This window comes from Mobula birostris, chromosome 15 (genome assembly GCF_030028105.1).
Source record: "Mobula birostris isolate sMobBir1 chromosome 15, sMobBir1.hap1, whole genome shotgun sequence".
NCBI lineage: Eukaryota > Metazoa > Chordata > Chondrichthyes > Myliobatiformes > Myliobatidae > Mobula > Mobula birostris.
In genome coordinates, this window is record NC_092384.1 from 39900858 (window position 1) to 39919427 (window position 18570).

The 18570-nt window shown below is 40.8% G+C and overlaps 1 protein-coding gene across 2 annotated transcripts in view; it reads left to right on the forward strand.

Moving 5' to 3' along the window:
- Nucleotides 1-224: 224 nt before the first annotated feature.
- abcc12 (ATP-binding cassette, sub-family C (CFTR/MRP), member 12) overlaps nt 225-18570 on the forward strand; it is a 127055-nt gene continuing 108709 nt past the window's right edge. For both annotated transcript variants that reach the window (XM_072279630.1, XM_072279631.1), the window contains exon 1: nt 225-302. The gene's annotated coding sequence lies outside the window, so the exon portion shown is untranslated. The remainder of the gene's footprint in view (nt 303-18570) is intronic.

The window sequence follows — 18570 nt, forward strand, 5'->3', positions numbered from 1 at the left end:
CATAAGGAGTGACAAAAATCACATTGAATCAGCTTTTACTGATGACAATACTCCTTTAAATCTGAGGGTGTCAATTCTTGTTTTCATGAGCTTCACACCTTTGTACAGAATAGTTATTGCCCAAAATGAACTTTGAAATGAGTAGATTGAAAATGAGGCTCCTTTTGGATACATAACCCTTGCAGATTGTCATTTAAATAGGAATCTCTCAACCCAAGAAAGTACTGGTTATTTCAGTGGTGATTTAAGCAGAGATCAAACGGCAAAGAAGAGACCTACACAGAGCAATTCAAGCAGAAGTGGTGAGTCTGACAGTGGCTAAACTATTAATGTCATGTTGGCTGTCACTGGAACAATAAGTGTATATTTCTTATGAGTAGCATTTTGCAGAAACAATGCTGAATGAAATTGAGCAAGAAAACAAAATTAAATTGTTTGAGTGAAAGAAACTTGTACATAATGGAAATTTCCCCATAACCTTCAGAAGAGTATATAAATCCAGACATGAATATTTTTTTCATGCAGGACTCTGAAGAAAGGAAATAACAAATGACAAAAACAAAATATTTAGAATGTGTGCATGCTGGCTATTTCCTACTGGCAATATTGATCTAATTTATTTTATATACTTTAACCTATTTAACATTAGGGGTCAATTTCTAGAATCTTATGATATAGCATTGTTATTCATATTAGTCAAGTCTTTTTGTCTAAACAGGGTGATAGTGAGAGAATATCAAAAAATTATTTACAGCTGCTGGATATGTGAAATAAAACAGAAAATGCCAGAAACGCTCAGGAGGTCAAGGAGCAGATGTGGAAGGAGAAAAAGTTAGCATCTCAGATCTAGGGCCTTTGCTCAGAACTGAGCAATAATGTGCTAAATATTGTGAATAGAAAATCACCAAGTTAATGATAGATGTTTACTTTTATGATTTTTCAATCAAAAACATAGATAAAGAGATTAGAAATTAACTTTATTTGTCCCATGCATGTCAAAACATACAGTGAAATACATTGTTTGCATCAAAGCAAATTAATGAGGATTTGGTGGGACTGGGCAGCCTGCCATTGTCGCCACACTTCCAGCACCATCATAGCATGCACACAACTCACTAACCATAACCATATCTTTTTTGGAGTGCAGGAGGAAACTGGAGTACCCAGAGGAAACCCACATGGTCATGAGGAGAATGTACAAACTCCTTATAGACAGCAGCGGGAATTGAACTCCTATTTTACAGCAGGCACTGTAAAGTGAAACGCTATCATACTGCTCAGAAACAAAAAAAATTAATTAAAAAAATTATTTTCTATTGATGCAATTACAGTTTAAACATGTTTCATATCAGTCTACGCTGCCGTAATTTCTAACTGAAATTCAACCACAAATCATGGGTTGAACAGTGAAAGAAATAGTCAACTTCTGCTGTATTTGAAGCAAATTCACCTGCTATAATTTAACGTTTTACAGGTAGCAGCTGTGCTCACTCCAGAATTCGGTGCTGTATTACCTATCATTATTCCTGCAAATAAGCCCATTGCTTTTATGAATTGGGAAGGCTCCTATCTGCAGGACAGCCTGCCAGGTTGTGCTCAGAGTAAGAGAGATAGGAGAGAAGGTCTTATCATGACAGTAAACTTCTATAAGCTCTGAAGCCTGGTTCTGTGAGCGAATCCAGTGGCCCTAATCTCTCTTCCACTTCTCTCCTTACACGCTGAATTACTTTTCATGGAAGCCACATTTCCAAGCTCTGTTATCTTAAAAGCACCCCTGCTACAGTGTCTGAAAGCCAGGACATCATGTCTGTTGCCTACATATACTGTATGTTGCTCTATCCTAACCTGTCAAAGTGTCAAAACAACACTTTCCGTTTGAAGATGGCTCTTGCCCATACAACACCTTATATGCACATCATTACTCAAATTTAATCAGAGTTTGATCATAAGAATTATTGGGATCTCCCATTTTTATCAATGGGAAGCAGGAGCTCCTTATCGGCAACAGTATATTAATCACAAATAATCTCAGAAGACATTGGAGGCCAGGTCACTAAGTATATTCAGGGAGGAGACAAATGAAGTTCTGGAAGCTAAAAGGGTTTAGAGATCTGGAGAAAGGGTAAGAACTTGTGAAATGGATGAACAGCCATGATGGTGACGGATGGCTCAATCTCGAAAGGCTGAATATTCTATTCCTGCTCCTGTTTTCAATACCTTTACCTAACATATGAGTCTACTGTCAGCGTTCAGCTATGGTGGAATGAGCATCTATCTGTGTCCATGTTACAACATGTGGCGAGCGAAGCTGCAGCAATGGGTTTTTCATTTCCAGCGAGATCGCAGACTTGCAAGAAATATAAGATTGTGGTAGCAGGTGCTTTTAACTTTCCACATTTTGGGCTCCCAAAATGTAAAAAGCCTGGATGAGATAGAGTTTGTCAAATGTGTTCAGGAAGGTTTCTTTGATTAATAACTAGAGTTCCCAACCAGAGAAAGTGTGATACTGGATCTATTATTATGGAATGAGACAGGGCAGATGACAGAAATTTGTGCAGGGGAACACTTTTCATCTCGTGATCATAATGCCATTAGTTTCAAGACAATTATGGAGAAGAATAGGTATGGTCCTGGGGTTGAGATTCTAAAATGGAGAAAGGCTGATTTTAATGGTAGCAGAAAGGATCTGGCAAGTGTGGACTGGGACAGGTTGTTTCTTGGCTTAGCATATTGTACTTAGTAAGTAGGAGGCCTTCAAAAGTGAAAATTTTGAGAGTACAGAGTTTGTATGTTACTGTCAGAATAAAAAGCAAGGATTACAAGTTTGGGGAACCTTGGTTTTTGAGAGATATTGAGGCCCTGATTAAGAAGAAGGAGATATATAGCAGGTATAGTCAGTAAGGAGCAAATGAGGTACTTGAGGAGTACAAGACATACAAGAAAACACTAAAGAAGGTGATCATGAAAGCTAAAAGGAGGCAGGAGGCTGCTCTAGCAGACAAGGTGAAGGAGAATCCCAAAGGCATCTACAGATATATTAAAAGCAAAAAGATAACAAGGAACAAAATCGGTCATCTGGAAGATCAGAGTGGTCATCTATGCATGGAGCTCAAAGAGGTGGGGAAAACTTCAAGTAGGAAATGGACATAGCGTCTATAGAAGTGATAAAACGCAGCAATGAGGTTTTGGACTGTATATAGAGGAGGAGGTGTTTGCTGCCTTGAGGCAAATTAGAATGGATAAATACACAGGACATGACAAGGTGTTCCCTCAGACCTTGTGGGAGGCTGGTGCAGATATTACAGGGGTCCTAGCAGAGATATTTAACATGTTCTCTGCCACAGGCGAAGTGCTGATGGTTTGGAGGATAGCTAATGTTGTTCCATTGTTTAAGGAAGTCTTTAAGAGTAGACCAGAATATTATAGGCTGGTGAGCCTGAAATCATTAGTGGGTAAGTTATTGGAAGGTATTCTAAGGGACCAGATATATATGTATTTGCATAGAAAGGGACTGATTAGGGACAGTCAACGTGGCTTTGTGCATGGTAGGTCTTACAGAGATTTTCAAGGAAGTTATCAGGAAAGTTGATGAAGGTGAAGTAGTGAGTGTTGTTTACATGGACTTTGACAAGGTCCCACATGGGAGGCTAGTCAAGAAGATTCAGTTGCTTGACATTCAGAATGTGGTAGCATATTGGATTAGACAATCGCTTCGTGGGAGAAGCCTACGAGTGGTAGCAGATGGTTGCCTCTCTGACTGGAGGCCTGTGGCTAATGGTGTGTCACAGGAATCTATGCTGGAACCATTGCTGTTCGTCATCTATAATCAATGATCTGGATGATAATGTAGTAAACTGGATCAGCAAATTTTGGATGACACTAAGATTGCTGATGCAGTGGGCAGCGAGAAAGGCTATCAAAACTTTCAGCGGGATCTGGACCAGCTGGAAAATGAGCTGAAAATAGCAAATGGAATTTAATGCAGGCAAGTGTGAGGTGTTGTGCTTTGGGCGGACATCCATGGAAGGACCTACATGTTGAGCGGTAGGGGACTCTGGAGTGTGGTGGAACAGAGGGCTCTCTGAATAAAGATCCATAATTCCTTGAAAGTGGTGTCATAAATAAATAAATACACTTACTAGGGTCATAAATCCTTTGGCACATTGATCTTCATAAATCGAAGTATTGAATACAGGAGTAGGGATGTTTTGTTGATATTGCATTAGACATTGGTGCGGCCTAAATTGGAATACTGTGTGCAGTTTAGGTCACTAACATATGGGAAAGATGTCAATAAGATTGAAGGAGTGCAGGGAAAGTTTACAAGAATTTTGCCAGTACTTCAGAACCTGAGTTATAGGAAAAGGTTGAATAGTCTAGGATTTTATACACTAGAGTGTAGGGAATGATTGGAGATTTTATAGAGGTATACAAAATTATGTGGCGTATAGATGGGGCAAATGTAAGCATTCCACTGAGAATGGGTGAGGCTAGAACTGGAGGTCATGAGTCAAGGGTGAAAGGTGAAATATTTAAGGGAACATGAGCGGGAACTTATTCACTCAGAGGCTGGTGAGAATGTGTCACAAGATGCCAGCGGAAGTGGTGGATGTGGATTAGATTTCAACATTTAAGAGAAATGTTAACTGGACAACATTTTTAATAATTAATTTAACTGCATATTAAATCATTGGTGAATGCAAGTCAATAATTTTTTTTCTGAGGAGCCGCTGTTGCAAAATTCTATTGGACACAAGGCCAAGTGTATCAGAATATACCTTGAAAAGTCAGTACCATGAGGGGAATTTACATTGCACAGTTCCCCTTTGAAAAATGCTGATCAGGCAGGAATCATGTCAAAGCAGTGACACCAAGGCTTGGGTGTGGGAGTTCCATGTCAACGAGGTGAAAACGTGGGTGAGGGGGCAGAGTGGCTGTGAAGATGCGAGATGCAGGTGTTATGATTGAAAATGTTGGGTTGATCTGTTTTCAGTCATCCAGGGGATGACTAGGTTCATAATTAGGTTGACAGGTGCAAAGATCAAAGTAATGTTCAAGTGCTCAGTCTGGCACATTTAACCAATGATGAATTAGCCCTCGCATGTGCTACAAAGACCTGCTGTTGCCTCTGCCATCCATAAGCCATGTCCAACTGGATGAAAATCTTGGATGTTGCATTCAGACATAAATTGCAGACCGTAGTGCGGAAAGCCGATATTACACAAGTCTACAGTATGCGCCTCCATGCACAGAAGATCTGGAAGTAATGCCTCAGACTTTGTGATTGTTCTAATAAATCTATGATTTTCTTCAATAACCATTCACCATTAAAATTGTATTACATAAAGCAAATAAACAGCATGAGAACATGTGAAATAGGAGCAAAATTAGTCAACAGGTATATCAAGCCAGCTCTGCCATCAATAAAATCATGTCTGATCCGGCTGTAGACTCAGCTCCACCTTCTTGCCTTGTCCCCATGACCCTGAACTACTCTGCTATGCAAAAATCTATCCAACTGTGCCTTAAATATATTTAATGAGGCAGCCTCTACCACTTCACTAGGCAGAGAATGCCACAGATTCACTATTCTCTGAGAAAAGAAGTTTCTCCTCATTTCCATCTTAAATCTATTCTCCAATCTTCAGGCTATATCCCCTAGTTCTCGTCTCACCTACCATTAGGAACAACTTTCCTGCCTCTATCTGATCTATACCTTTCATCATTTTATATGTTTCTATAGGATATCCTCTCATTCTTCTGAATTCTCGTGAGTATAGTCCCAGAAAACTCAATCTCTCCTCATAAGTTAACCCCCACCCCACTTCATCTCTGGAATCAACCTCATCCTTCATTAGGTTTAAATCTTTCTTAGTACCTCTTATAATTAAATTCCTTCAGAATAAAATGCCTGTTATCATACCATAGTCTTGGTTCTCTTTTAATTTGACCAGTTTCAAAGTTCAAGGTTCAAAATAAACTGATTATTAAAGTACATATATGTCACCATATACAACCCTGGGATTCATTTTCCTGCAGACAGACTCAATAAATCCAATAACCAATATAGAATCAATGAAAGACTGCTCTAACAGGGCGAACAACAAATGTGAAAAAGATAACAAATTGTACAAATACAAAAAGAAAAAAAATGAAATAATAATAATAAATAAGCATGGCCAAGTGGTTAAGGCATCGGTCTAGTGATCTGAAGGTCGTTAGTTTGAGCCTCAGCTGAGGCAGCGTGTAGTGTCCTTGAGCAAGGCACTTAACCACACATTGCTCTGAGACGATACTCATGCCAAGCTGTATAGGTCCTAATGCCCTTCCCTTGGACAACATCGGTGGCGTGGAGAGGGGAGACTTGCAGCATGGCAACTGCCAGTTTTCCATAAAACCTTGCCCAGGGCTGCACCCTGGAAACCTTCCAAGACGTAAATCCATGGTCTCACGAGACCAACGGATGCCTATAAACAAATATCGAGAACATAAGATGAAGTGTCCTTGAAAGTGAATCCATATATTGTGGGAACAGTTCAGTGATAGGGCAAGTGAGTTAACCCCTTTGATTCTCGAACCTCATGGTTGAGGAGTAATAACTGTTCCTGAACCTAGTGGTGTGAGTCCGGAGGCTCCTGTACCTTCTTCCTGATGGCAACAGCGAGAAGAGAGCATGACCTCTGTGGTGGGGATTCCTAATAATGGTTGCTGCTTTTCTGTGACAATGTTTCATGTAGAGGGTTTTACCAATGATAGAGTGGGTGGTATCCACTAATTTTTGGAGGCTTTTCTGTTCAAGGCATTGGTGTTTCCAAACCAAGCTGTGATGTAGCCAGTCAATATACTCTCCACCACACACCTATAGAAGTTTGTCAAAGTTTTTGATGTCATTTCTTCCTCCTGGAGTCAATAATCATCTCTTTGGTTTTGCTGACATTGAGTAAGAGATTGTTGTAATGCCATCACTCAGCCAGATTTTCAATCTCCCTCTTAAATGCTGACTCAGCCTACAACACCAACTCAACATACAGTAGAATGCATCTCAACTAACACACATATACTATATGTACTGTACACTATATAATACAACTACCATATAGACATCCACAGCATAGTAGATTTTAAATTGTCCCATTCAGGCAAAAGATTTAATTGCTGTGGAGAATTTCTTATTCTTTTGGGATACGTTTTTCCTGACAATGGAGGTCACTTTACTTGGTAGGTGAGACTTGAGGCAGTGGAAGCAATCTCAGGTTCTGAGGCCTCCTCTGTAGTGGTTGTAGGAGTTGACTGTGAGACTTCAGGAAGTGATTCTGACAACCTGGACACCTACCTTCTCCTTTTCTCGGCTTCTCTCTTGAGATCTACATCTGTGCTCCTCTTCTGGTTCTAGTTTCTTTCCTTCTCTTTATTGGTTCTCTCACAATACCTATCATGATCTCACTCACAATCCTGGTCCTGCTCACACTCTTGTTCCTCTTGTTCCCACTTTTTTTCTTCTTTCTAGGGTGTGCATCTTGATCTTGGGAAGGTGCATTTAATTCACTGGAGTAACCTCTTATTAATCCTTCTATTGCTCCCTTTACCAGATGAATTCTCCTCTTTTTTTTCCTCATCCACACCAGCATCTGATGAATCCTCTGTTTTCGTATCTCCATTGACTCCTTTCTTTTGGTCTTCCATTCATCCAGCTGGGCTTTGGTCTTTGCATCTACTTCTACAATCAGATTTTGTCTCCCACTTGAAGTTCATACAATAAACTTCATGCGCACAGAGTAGATTCTGGTTCTTTATACTCACAAAAGCTGAATGCTTGCAACTTTCCTGAAACTCCTTAAGCTTTCTTCCAGCTGAAAACCAAGCCACATTTCGCAAGTAACTTTCTCAGATAAGCTGCCTAAAAAAAAACTGTTGTAGTCAGACCGGTGCTTTTGGCACTTTCACGTTTCTTCTGAGCAGCATGGTCCTTCCTTGGTCCAATAGGCTTTCCAACTAGAGGCACAGAGGTTGGCATCAACACCTGTTTGCCCTTTGTTGAACAACAGTTCATGGCGTACAACATGGAGACAGTTGTGGCATCATCCAGTATCTTTCAGTTGACTCTTACAGGGGATGTGGCATGCAGGTGGTGGATATGTCTGTAATCAAGTTGTAGTTGTCTCAGCCAATTGTGGCCACATAATGCTGCCACTCCTGTTTTTATCAAATACAAGCTCAATGTGGCATGGAGGTTTTTGCATTTCAATATTACGAATGTCATTCCCACAGGTGTTATCTTTTCTTCAGTATAATTTCTAGGTTGGATATCTTTGAAGTGCCACTCAAACTCATTTTGTGGAATGACTGAAGCAGCTGAGCCAGTGTCTAATTTAATTTGAAATAATTGGCTGTTCAATTCTGGTGCAAGTCATATTGCTTGTCTGTTGTTAGTTGTCACGTTATAAATCTCAAGGCTATGCAGTCCTGCATCACTCTCATCATTATCAGGTTTCTTATTAGCAGCATGAAGATTAGTGCTCTTTTTGCCACTGCAACTTGACTTCTATCGTTTTTTCTTCTCTGTGCAGTCCATTTATTTTTGTCTGCCTGACATGCTCTTTGTATGTGTCCTACTTTGTTGCATTTTCTGGAAGTTTTGCCTTTGACTCTGGTCTGGTCTATGTGAGCCCCTCCCACAATGGTAACTAATGTGTTCAGCCAGGTTATTTTCTGTTTTAGGTGCTGCAATTTTGTTCATGTTCACTCTCATTTCCGACTGCATCTCTGTTGTGTCTCTGTCTGCTGTTTCCATTGATACAGCTATTTCAACTGCTCTTTTAAATGTGAGTTGTGCTTCACTTAGGAAATGCTTTTTTTAATGCTTTCTTGTAACTACACAAACTAAATGATCTCTCAGTGCATCATTACCCCATCACTGAACTGACAATGCTCAGACAATCTCTTCAATTCAACCACATTTGTTGAAAAGGACATCCCTTGCTTTTGATTCTGCTTAAGAAACCTAAAGCGTTCTGTAATCAACTAAGGCTTGAGTTCTTAACGTTCCCGCATTACTTTCACGATATCAGCAGAATGCGTTTTGGCTGGTTTGGTTGGAGCAGTTAAATTTCTAATCAGACTGTATGCTTTTAGATCAATGCACTCAGCAAGACTGGTACTTCCTTTTCATTGGCTATTTCATCTGCTTCAAAATACTGCTCAATCTATTCAGAATGCAAAATCCAGTTATCCGTTGTGCAATCAAATGGGTCGATCATTCTGATGCAGCCAGCCATTTCTGTTCTTTCCTTATGGTATTATCACCCAGTTTTATGAACCTGTGAATTCTTCCATTTTCTGCCTTTTTTTAAACTGAACGTCTCTCTGCACTTGAACAGGTAGGTAGCTGTCCCAAGTTCATCTTAAACTTTCTCATCAGCACTGTTATGTTTTGTAATTCCAAACCATAAAATTAATTTGAAGAAAAAGACAAGAGCTCAAGAGATGTGAGTCTTAAATTTGTTCTCTACTTTCAGCAGGGTGTGGGCGTATCACACGGTGGTGTGATGACATATGCCATTCACGTACTTCTTAACCATAATTAATTATTTAGACAACAAAATATGCTTAATCAAACAATATATTTTGAATATTATTGAAATATTAAATATACAACAGTTTTGAAGGGATAATAGTATTGAATACTGATATTGAATACTTGATAAAGAGCATCCTGATGTATATATCTTTGCTGCCCAGATGTTCCAGGGTTCAGTGATGAGCCAATGAAATGGCAACTGCTGTGGAACAGTTGTGGTGGTAGGCAAACTGGAACGGATCCAAGTTGCATCTCAGGCAGCAGTTGATATGTTTCATCATCAACCTCTCAAAGCAATTAATCACTGCAACACACATAAAAAGCGCTGGTGAATGCAACAGGCCAGGCAGCATCTATAGAAAACATAGAAAATAGGTGCAGGAGTAGGCCATTCGGCCCTTCGAGCCTGCACCGCCATTTATTATGATCATGGCTGATCATCCAACTCAGAACCCTGTACCAGCCTTCCCTTCATACCCCCTGACCCCCGTAGCCACAACGGCCATATCTAACTCCCTCTTAAATATAGCCAATGAACTGGCCTCAACTGTTTCCTGTGGCAGAGAATTCCACAGATTCACCACTCTCTGTGTGAAGAAGTTTTTCCTAATCTCGGTCCTAAAAGGCTTCCCCTCTATCCTCAAACTGTGACCCCTCGTTCTGGACTTCCCCAACATCGGGAACAATCTTCCTGCATCTAGCCTGTCCAATCCCTTTAGGATCTTATATGTTTCAATCAGATCCCCCCTCAATCTTCTAAATTCCAACGAGTACAAGCCCATTTCATCCAGTCTTTCTTCATATGAAAGTCCTGCCATCCCAGGAATCAATCTGGTGAACCTTCTTTGTACTCCCTCTATGGCAAGGATGTCTTTCCTCAGATTAGGGGACCAAAACTGCACACAATACTCCAGGTGTGGTCTCACCAAGGCCTTGTACAACTGCAGTAGTACCTCCCTGCTCCTGTACTCAAATCCTCTCGCTATAAATGCCAGCATACCATTCGCCTTTTTCACCGCCTGCTGTACCTGCATGCCCACTTTCAATGACTGGTGTATAATGACACCCGGGTCTTGTTGCACCTCCCCTTTCCCTAATCGGCCACCATTCAGATAATAATCTGTTTTCCTATTTTTGCCACCAAAGTGGATAACTTCACATTTATCCACATTAAATTGCATCTGCCATGAATTTGCCCACTCACCCAACCTATCCAGGTCACCCTGCATCCTCTTAGCATCCTGCTCACAGCTAACACTGCCACCCAGCTTCGTGTCATCTGCAAACTTGGAGATGCTGCATTTAATTCCCTCATCCAAGTCATTAATATATATTGTAAACAACTGAGGTCCCAGCACTGAGCCTTGCGGTACCCCAGTAGTCACCGCCTGCCATTCTGAAAAGGTCCTGTTTATTCCCACTCTTTGCTTCCTGTCTGCTAACCAACTCTCCACCCACACCAATACCTTACCCCCAATACCGTGTGCTTTAAGTTTGCATACTAATCTCCTGTGTGGGACCTTGTCAAAAGCCTTCTGAAAATCCAAATATACCACATCCACTGGTTCTCCCCTATCCACTCTACTAGTTACATCCTCAAAAAATTCTATGAGATTCGTCAGACATGATTTTCCTTTCACAAATCCATGCTGACTTTGTCCGATCATTTCACCGCTTTCCAAATGTGCTGTTATCACATCCTTGGTAACTGACTCCAGCAGTTTCCCCACCACCGACGTTAGGCTAACCGGTCTATAATTCCCCAGTTTCTCTCTCCCTCCTTTTTTAAAAAGTGGGGTTACATTAGCCACCCTCCAATCCTCAGGAACTAGTCCAGAATCTAACGAGTTTTGAAAAATTATCACTAATGCATCCACTATTTCTTGGGCTACTTCCTTAAGCACCCTGGGATGCAGACCATCTGGCCCTGGGGATTTATCTGCCTTCAATCCCTTCAATTTACCTAACACCACTTCCCTACTAACATGTATTTCGCTCAGTTCCTCCATCTCACTGGACCCTCTGTCCCCTACTATTTCTGGAAGATTATTTATGTCCTCCTTAGTGAAGACAGAACCAAAGTAATTATTCAATTGGTCTGCCATGTCCTTGCTCCCCATAATCAATTCACCTGTTTCTGTCTGCAGGGGACCTACATTTGTCTTTACCAGTCTTTTCCTTTTTACATATCTATAAAAGTTTTTACAGTCCGTTTTTATGTTCCCTGCCAGTTTTCTCTCATAATCTTTTTTCCCCTTCCTAATTAAGCCCTTTGTCCTCCTCTGCTGAACTCTGAATTTCTCCCAGTCCTCAGGTGAGCCACTTTCTCTGGCTAATTTGTGTGCTTCTTCTTTGAAATTGATACTATCCCTAATTTCTCATGTCAGCCACGGGTGCACTAACTTCCTTGATTTATTCTTTTGCCAAACTGGGATGAACAATTGTTGTAGTTCATCCATGCAACCTCTAAATGCTTGCCATTGCATATCCACCGTCAATCCTTTAAGTGTCATTTGCCAGTCTATCTTAGGTAATTCACGTCTCATACCTTCAAAGTTACCCCTCTTTAAGTTCAGAACCTTTGTTTCTGAATTAACTATGTCACTCTCCATCTTAATGAAGAATTCCACCATATTATGGTCACTCTTACCCAAGGGGCCTCTCACGACAAGATTGCTAATTAACCCTTCCTCATTGCTCAAAACCCAGTCCAGAATAGCCTGCTCTCTAGTCGGTTCCTCGACATGTTGGTTCAAAAAACCATCCCGCATACATTCCAAGAAATCCTCTTCCTCAGCACCTTTACCAATTTGGTTCACCCAATCTACATGTAGATTGAAGTCACCCATTATAACTGCTGTTCCTTTATTGCACACATTTCTAATTTCCTGTTTAATACCATCTCCGACCTCACTACTACTGTTAGGTGGCCTGTACACAACTCCCACCAGCGTCTTCTGCCCCTTAGTGTTACGCAGCTCTACCCATATCGATTCCACATCTTCCCGGCTTATGTCCTTCCTTTCTATTGCGTTAATCTCTTCTTTAACCAGCAACGCCACCCCACCTCCCCTTCCTTCATGTCTATCCCTCCTGAATATTGAATATCCCTGAACGTTGAGCTCCCATCCCTGGTCACCCTGGAGCCATGTCTCTGTGATCCCAACTATATCATAATCATTAATAACAATCTGCACTTTCAATTCATCCACCTTATTACGAATGCTCCTTGCATTGACACACAAAGCCTTCATGCGCTCTTTTACAACTCTCTTAGCCCTTATACAATTATGCTGAAAAGTGGCCCTTTTTAATGCTTGCCCTGGATTTGTTGGCCTGCCACTTTTACTTTTCTCCATAGTACTTTTAGTTTCTACCCTCACTTTACACCCCTCTGTCTCTCTGCACTGGAAGAGGTACAGTCAACGTTTCGGGCCAAGACCCTTCGTCAGGACCAGTGTATGTGGAATATAACTGTCCCTTCCTTTTTCAAAAAAGGGAGGAGGGAGGAGAAGATGGCAGCGCAACGCAGCGTGCGCAGCTGTTCCGAATGAATATCAATTATGCGTAACTAGGGGCTATGCACAATCCAGATTTGGTGGAGACAACCGTAAGAAGTGCAGAGGAACATCTGGAGTAACTTCTGAACTGCTTGCTTCGCTGCTGTTACTACTGTGCGATCGAGAATCTCCGGAGACGAAGGCCCCAAATCCTCAGCTTTGCGTACCCCTGTTGCTGGGGCCGGGGTCGAAGCGCTCGGCAGAGATGGTGCTCGGTGCTTGGTGTCAGGAGGTGTTCGGAGGCTCGGAGTTGGACGGACTAGGAGTCGGACTGTGGTCGGATGCTCCCAGGATGCTGCACGAGCAAGTTGGCAGCGCTGGAGGTTTACTGTCTGCGTGAGATAATGGGACTTTCGAGAGACTTTGAGACTCTTACTGTGCCATGGTCTGTTCTTATCAAATTACAGTATTGCTTTGCACTGTTGTAACTATATGTTATAAATATGTGGTTTTGTTAGTACTTAAGTCGGTTTGTCATGTGTTTTTGTGAGATCATTCCGAAAAAACATTTTATCATTTCTTAATGCATGCATTTCTAAATGACAATAAAAGGGGACTGCGAGTCCTCATAATCATAAAATCATAAAGTGATTGAAGATACAATCTCTATAATGGTTTTATTATTTAATTATTATTTAGTCAGTTTTACTGATATAAATTCAGAATCTAACAACATGTCTGACGCGACTTCAGTTTTAACTGGAATACCATTTTGAAATATAATTTCTGTTAATAAAGCATGGAAAACTGCCTCTTTGTTACATTTTATTTTCATAGATGTATTTACATAATCCATGTTTATTAGGCAGGGGAGGGGGATAGGTGCATTTAGGAGAAGAGGCGGTAAGAACACCTGCCTGGTAATTAGATTGTATAGCAATATGTTTTTGAGTGTCATGTGATTTGATTCCAATGTGGAATGAAAAATAACTAAAAATCAACTCCCCACTGCACTCTGCATGGTTTAAATTTATTCTGCTCACTAAACACTAAGGTGTGGATGCCAGGGCACACTGAGTGACATCCAATGTCTGCCTTAATCTGCCCAATGCACTCCTGAATACCACTTAAGTAATGTCCATCAGTGAACAGCCCACAGGCCATTCATGCAGAAGGCTTGCAGGCTGCTCATTGGGCTTGCTTCAATGTGTCTGAAAGAGGACTTGCTCGGAAAAGATCCCAAGAAGCTTTCCTTTACATATGGACCTGTCTCTCTTTCTGCTGAGATAGTGATTCATAACCCTCCCCCACAATCTTGCTCAGCCCTCCCCATTACAGAGGGGGCGAGCTGAGCCTGTCCAACTACCAACCTATTGGTTGGCCTGACCTCCACAATCCAGCTGCATTCTGACCTGAACACTTTTCAGCACTTACCACTCTCTGATGATTAACTCGCCTCATGACTTTCAAACCCCCTCCAATTACTGTTCCAGCATCACCAGCTACCGTCCTTTCCCTCACTAATCCATGTCAGTTGACCCTATGCTAACCATTCTTCTCCCATTCCTTGCTTTGAGCTCTTTACCAACATTATTTTACCTATCTCAGGGACCCCCCCCCACACTTCTACTTACCCCTTGACCCTGACTGTTCTGAAGCTGGTCAACCCTGAATCCCATACCACTCCCTAACTTTGTAATTATCCCTGGTCTACACTTCCCAATCAGATTCTGGATCTGGGACCAGTGCTGGAACTACTGAGCAGGCCTTTGATTGTACAGGGTCTATTTTGTAGCACAGAGCAACTTTGTCCAACTTCACTAAATTTTCCAGCAAAGAACCCTGTTTGGTTTGCCACAACCATATTATCTGACTCATCTGAGAGGGTTTCTTTTAATTACTCACTAGAACAGTGAACTTCATTATTTTTACAGCTGGACAATCTTGACATAAAAAGCCTTTAATGAAAGAACCTCTACTCCTTTTACGGGGTTTGGTTTACCCCTACACTTTAAAAAAATTTTTAATTTCGTTCTATTTCATTTTAGCTGTTAATTACGACAACTCTTTTCTTAATATTATGTTCTCTCTCACTCTCATTCTCTCTATTCCTCTCTTTCTTCCTTCACATCCTCATTCTCGTTTCTCCCCTCTCTCAAATCTTGCCTTCTCTTTCTCCTTTTTTCCCTCGCTCCCATTTCTTTCTGTTCTTGTGCCTTACCCAATCACACTGATATATTTCCAAACTTTCTCGCCCCTTCAAATAATCCTTTTCCCTGCTTCTCTGCTTCTCTGTTTCTCTTGCATCTGTATCTATTGATTTTTCTGCATCCATTCTGCTTATCTGTCTCTCAGAGGGTCTCAGGCCCTGTCTTACAGAATATGAGTGGGCATGCAGAGCATATTTCTATACTTGCATATTCCCTTGCTATCTATGTTTCTCTCTTTTTTCTTTGTCTCTGACACACACAAAATCTGTGATTCTACTTTAATAACTTTTGGGAAATACTGCAATCAGAAAAAAAATTGAATGGAGACAATGATAATATTAATAAAAGACCGTGATAATCTTAAAAAAATGGGAAGATGTTGGAAACATACCAAGTGTGGGCAAAGGATCAACAGAGATATAAAATGAAATATGATGATAAATCACTAAGAGATGAAACAGATTATTAACAATTCTAAAGGGATGCGAAATGTAGAGATAGGAAACAGTAAATTTTAGTCCCTTATAGCAAAGGCAGGAAAATTATAAGGGAAAGATGAAAATAGTAGCAGAATGAAATACATACTTTGAATCAATCATTCTGGGAAAAGTTACAAAAATGTTTGGAATTAATAGTAAACAAGGAGTTATTCAGATTGTAGTATTATTAGAAATTAGGGTTTATAAGTTATAAAGACAATAAAACTACTGGATTTTCCATTCTGTTTCCTGGGAATTCAAATAATTCTCACTAGGGAGAGTCCTTCTTTTCTCCCCAAAATTTCACAGGTTTAAGTTAGGTCCCCTGACTGAAGAGAGACGAACATGTCCTTGTCATTCAAGAAAGTTGGGTGAGGAGGAAATGGAACTATGCACTAGTTGATGCCAATATGAGAGCAGATACTGAGTTTTCCTTTTTGCATCTGGTGCCAGAGAATTTAGAAAATCAATATGATTAGGAAGAATCATATCAGATTTGAAAATAAATAAATCAAACCCGTCTTAATTTCCAGCCACCATCTCTCCATACACTTGTACCCAATCCTATCCACTCTCCATACACCTTTACCTGTTCCTGACTCTCAATACACACCTTATCCTGAGATTTCAGTCTCTGAAGCCGATGACTGAACAGCCTACAGGATGGTGAATCCACAGAAAGCACTCAGCCCAGACAGAGCACCTGACCAGATACTAAAAAGCTGTGATGATTAACTAGCTGGCGTGTACTCTGAGATCTTTAACCTCTTGCTTCTGCAGTCTGAGGAAAGCACCTGCTTCAAGCAGGCTTCAATCATGTCAGTGACTAAGAAGAACCCGGTAACCTGCCTTAATGACTATCATCCAGAAGCATTTTGAGAGGTTGATGATGAAACAAATCAACTCTTGGCTGAGAAGCAACTTGGAGCTGTTCCAATCCGCCTACTGGAACAACAGGTTGACAGCAGATGTCATCTCATTGGCTCTTCACTTAACCCTGGGACATCTAGACAGCAGAGATGCATCAGAATGGTCTTTATCGATTACAGCTCAGCATTCAATACTATCATTCCCTCAAAACTAACCAATAAACAAGACCTTGGCCTCAATATGCCTTGTGCAATTAGATCCTCAATTTCCTCACTTGCAGACCCCAGTCAGTTCAGATTGGCAACAACATCTCCTCCATGATCTTCATCAGCAAAGGGACACCACAAATCTGTGTGCTTAGCCCCCTGTTCTACCCACTTTACACTAATGACTATGTAACAATTCAGACACCATATACAAGTTTGCTGATGGTGTCACTGTCTTAGGCTGAATTAAAGTTGGTGATAAATCAGCACATAGGAGGGAGATTGAAAACCTGGCTGAGTGGTGCCACAACAACAACCTCTCACTCAATGTCAGCAAGACCAAGGAGCTGATTATTGATTTCAGGAGAAGGAAACAAGGTGTCCATGAACAAGTCTTTTACATTCCCCGGTGTTATTATTTCAGAGGAAGTGCCTTGGGCCCAACACATAAGTGCAATTACAAAGAAAGCACGGCAGCGCCTCTACTTCCTTAGGAGTTTGCGAAGATTTGGCATGACACCTAAAACTTTGACAAACCTCTATAGGTGTGCAATGCAGAGTATATTGACTAGCTGCAGCACGGCCTGATATAGAAACACCAATAGTCTTGAATGGAAAATCCTACAAAAAGTAGTGGATATGGCCCAGTCCCTCTCCACCATTAAGCACATCTACGCAAAGCATTGTTGCAGGAAAGTAGCATTCATCATCAGGGACACCACCACCTAGGATATGTTCTCTTCGTGCTGCTGCCATTTGAAAAAAGGTGAAGGAGCATCAGGACTCACACCACCAGGTTCAGGAACAGTTATTATCCCTCAGCTATCAGGCTCTTGAACCAGAGGGGATAACTTCACTCATCTTCACCTTTCCCCCATCATTGAAATGTTCCCACAACCTATGGACTCACTTTCAAGGACACTTCATTGCATGTTCTCAATATTTATTGCTTATTTGTTTATTATTATAATTTTTTTTCTTTTTGTATTTGCACAGTTTGTTGTGTTCTGCACATTGGTTGATGTGGTCTTTCATTGATCCTGTTATGGTCATTATTCTATTATGGATTTATTGAATATGTCCACAAGGAAATGAATCTTAAGGTTATATATGGAATTTGATTATAAATTTACTTTGACCTTGCCCCCAAAACAAACATGCATCCATCCCAGGCTGCCATGAGAATTGCTCTTATCTGGGATGTGCTGAAGATATGCAAAAATAAGAGAGATGTAATGTCGTTCAAACAAAGAATTCTAATGGGCTTGATTGAGTAGCTATGTATTTACTTAATGTTGTCCATATTTTATGAGGTTTCATGTCTGTGTTTTTGTAAATACTGTGTGAATAAGGCAGATAATGCCAGTCAGAAGTGACTCCTTGCCTAGGATAGCATGAATAGAGTTATCACATTTAATAGGTGTGAATAATGTAAAACATGAGTGGGACAAATTGATTCCAGCTAATTACCAGTGTGACAATCTGCCCTCAATCATCAGCAAAGTGATGGAAATTCTCTGGGAATGCATCCAAGTACAATTACTCACCAATAACCCACATGGCCCATCTGGGTTTTGCCAGGACTCTGAGGTCCCAGACCTCAACACAGCTTTGGCTCAAACACTGACAAAAAGAGCTAATTTCCAGAGGAGCGTTAGAGTTACTGTCCTTGATGTTGAAGAATCAATTGACCACGTGTGGTGTCAAGAAGATCTGGTAAAACAGAAA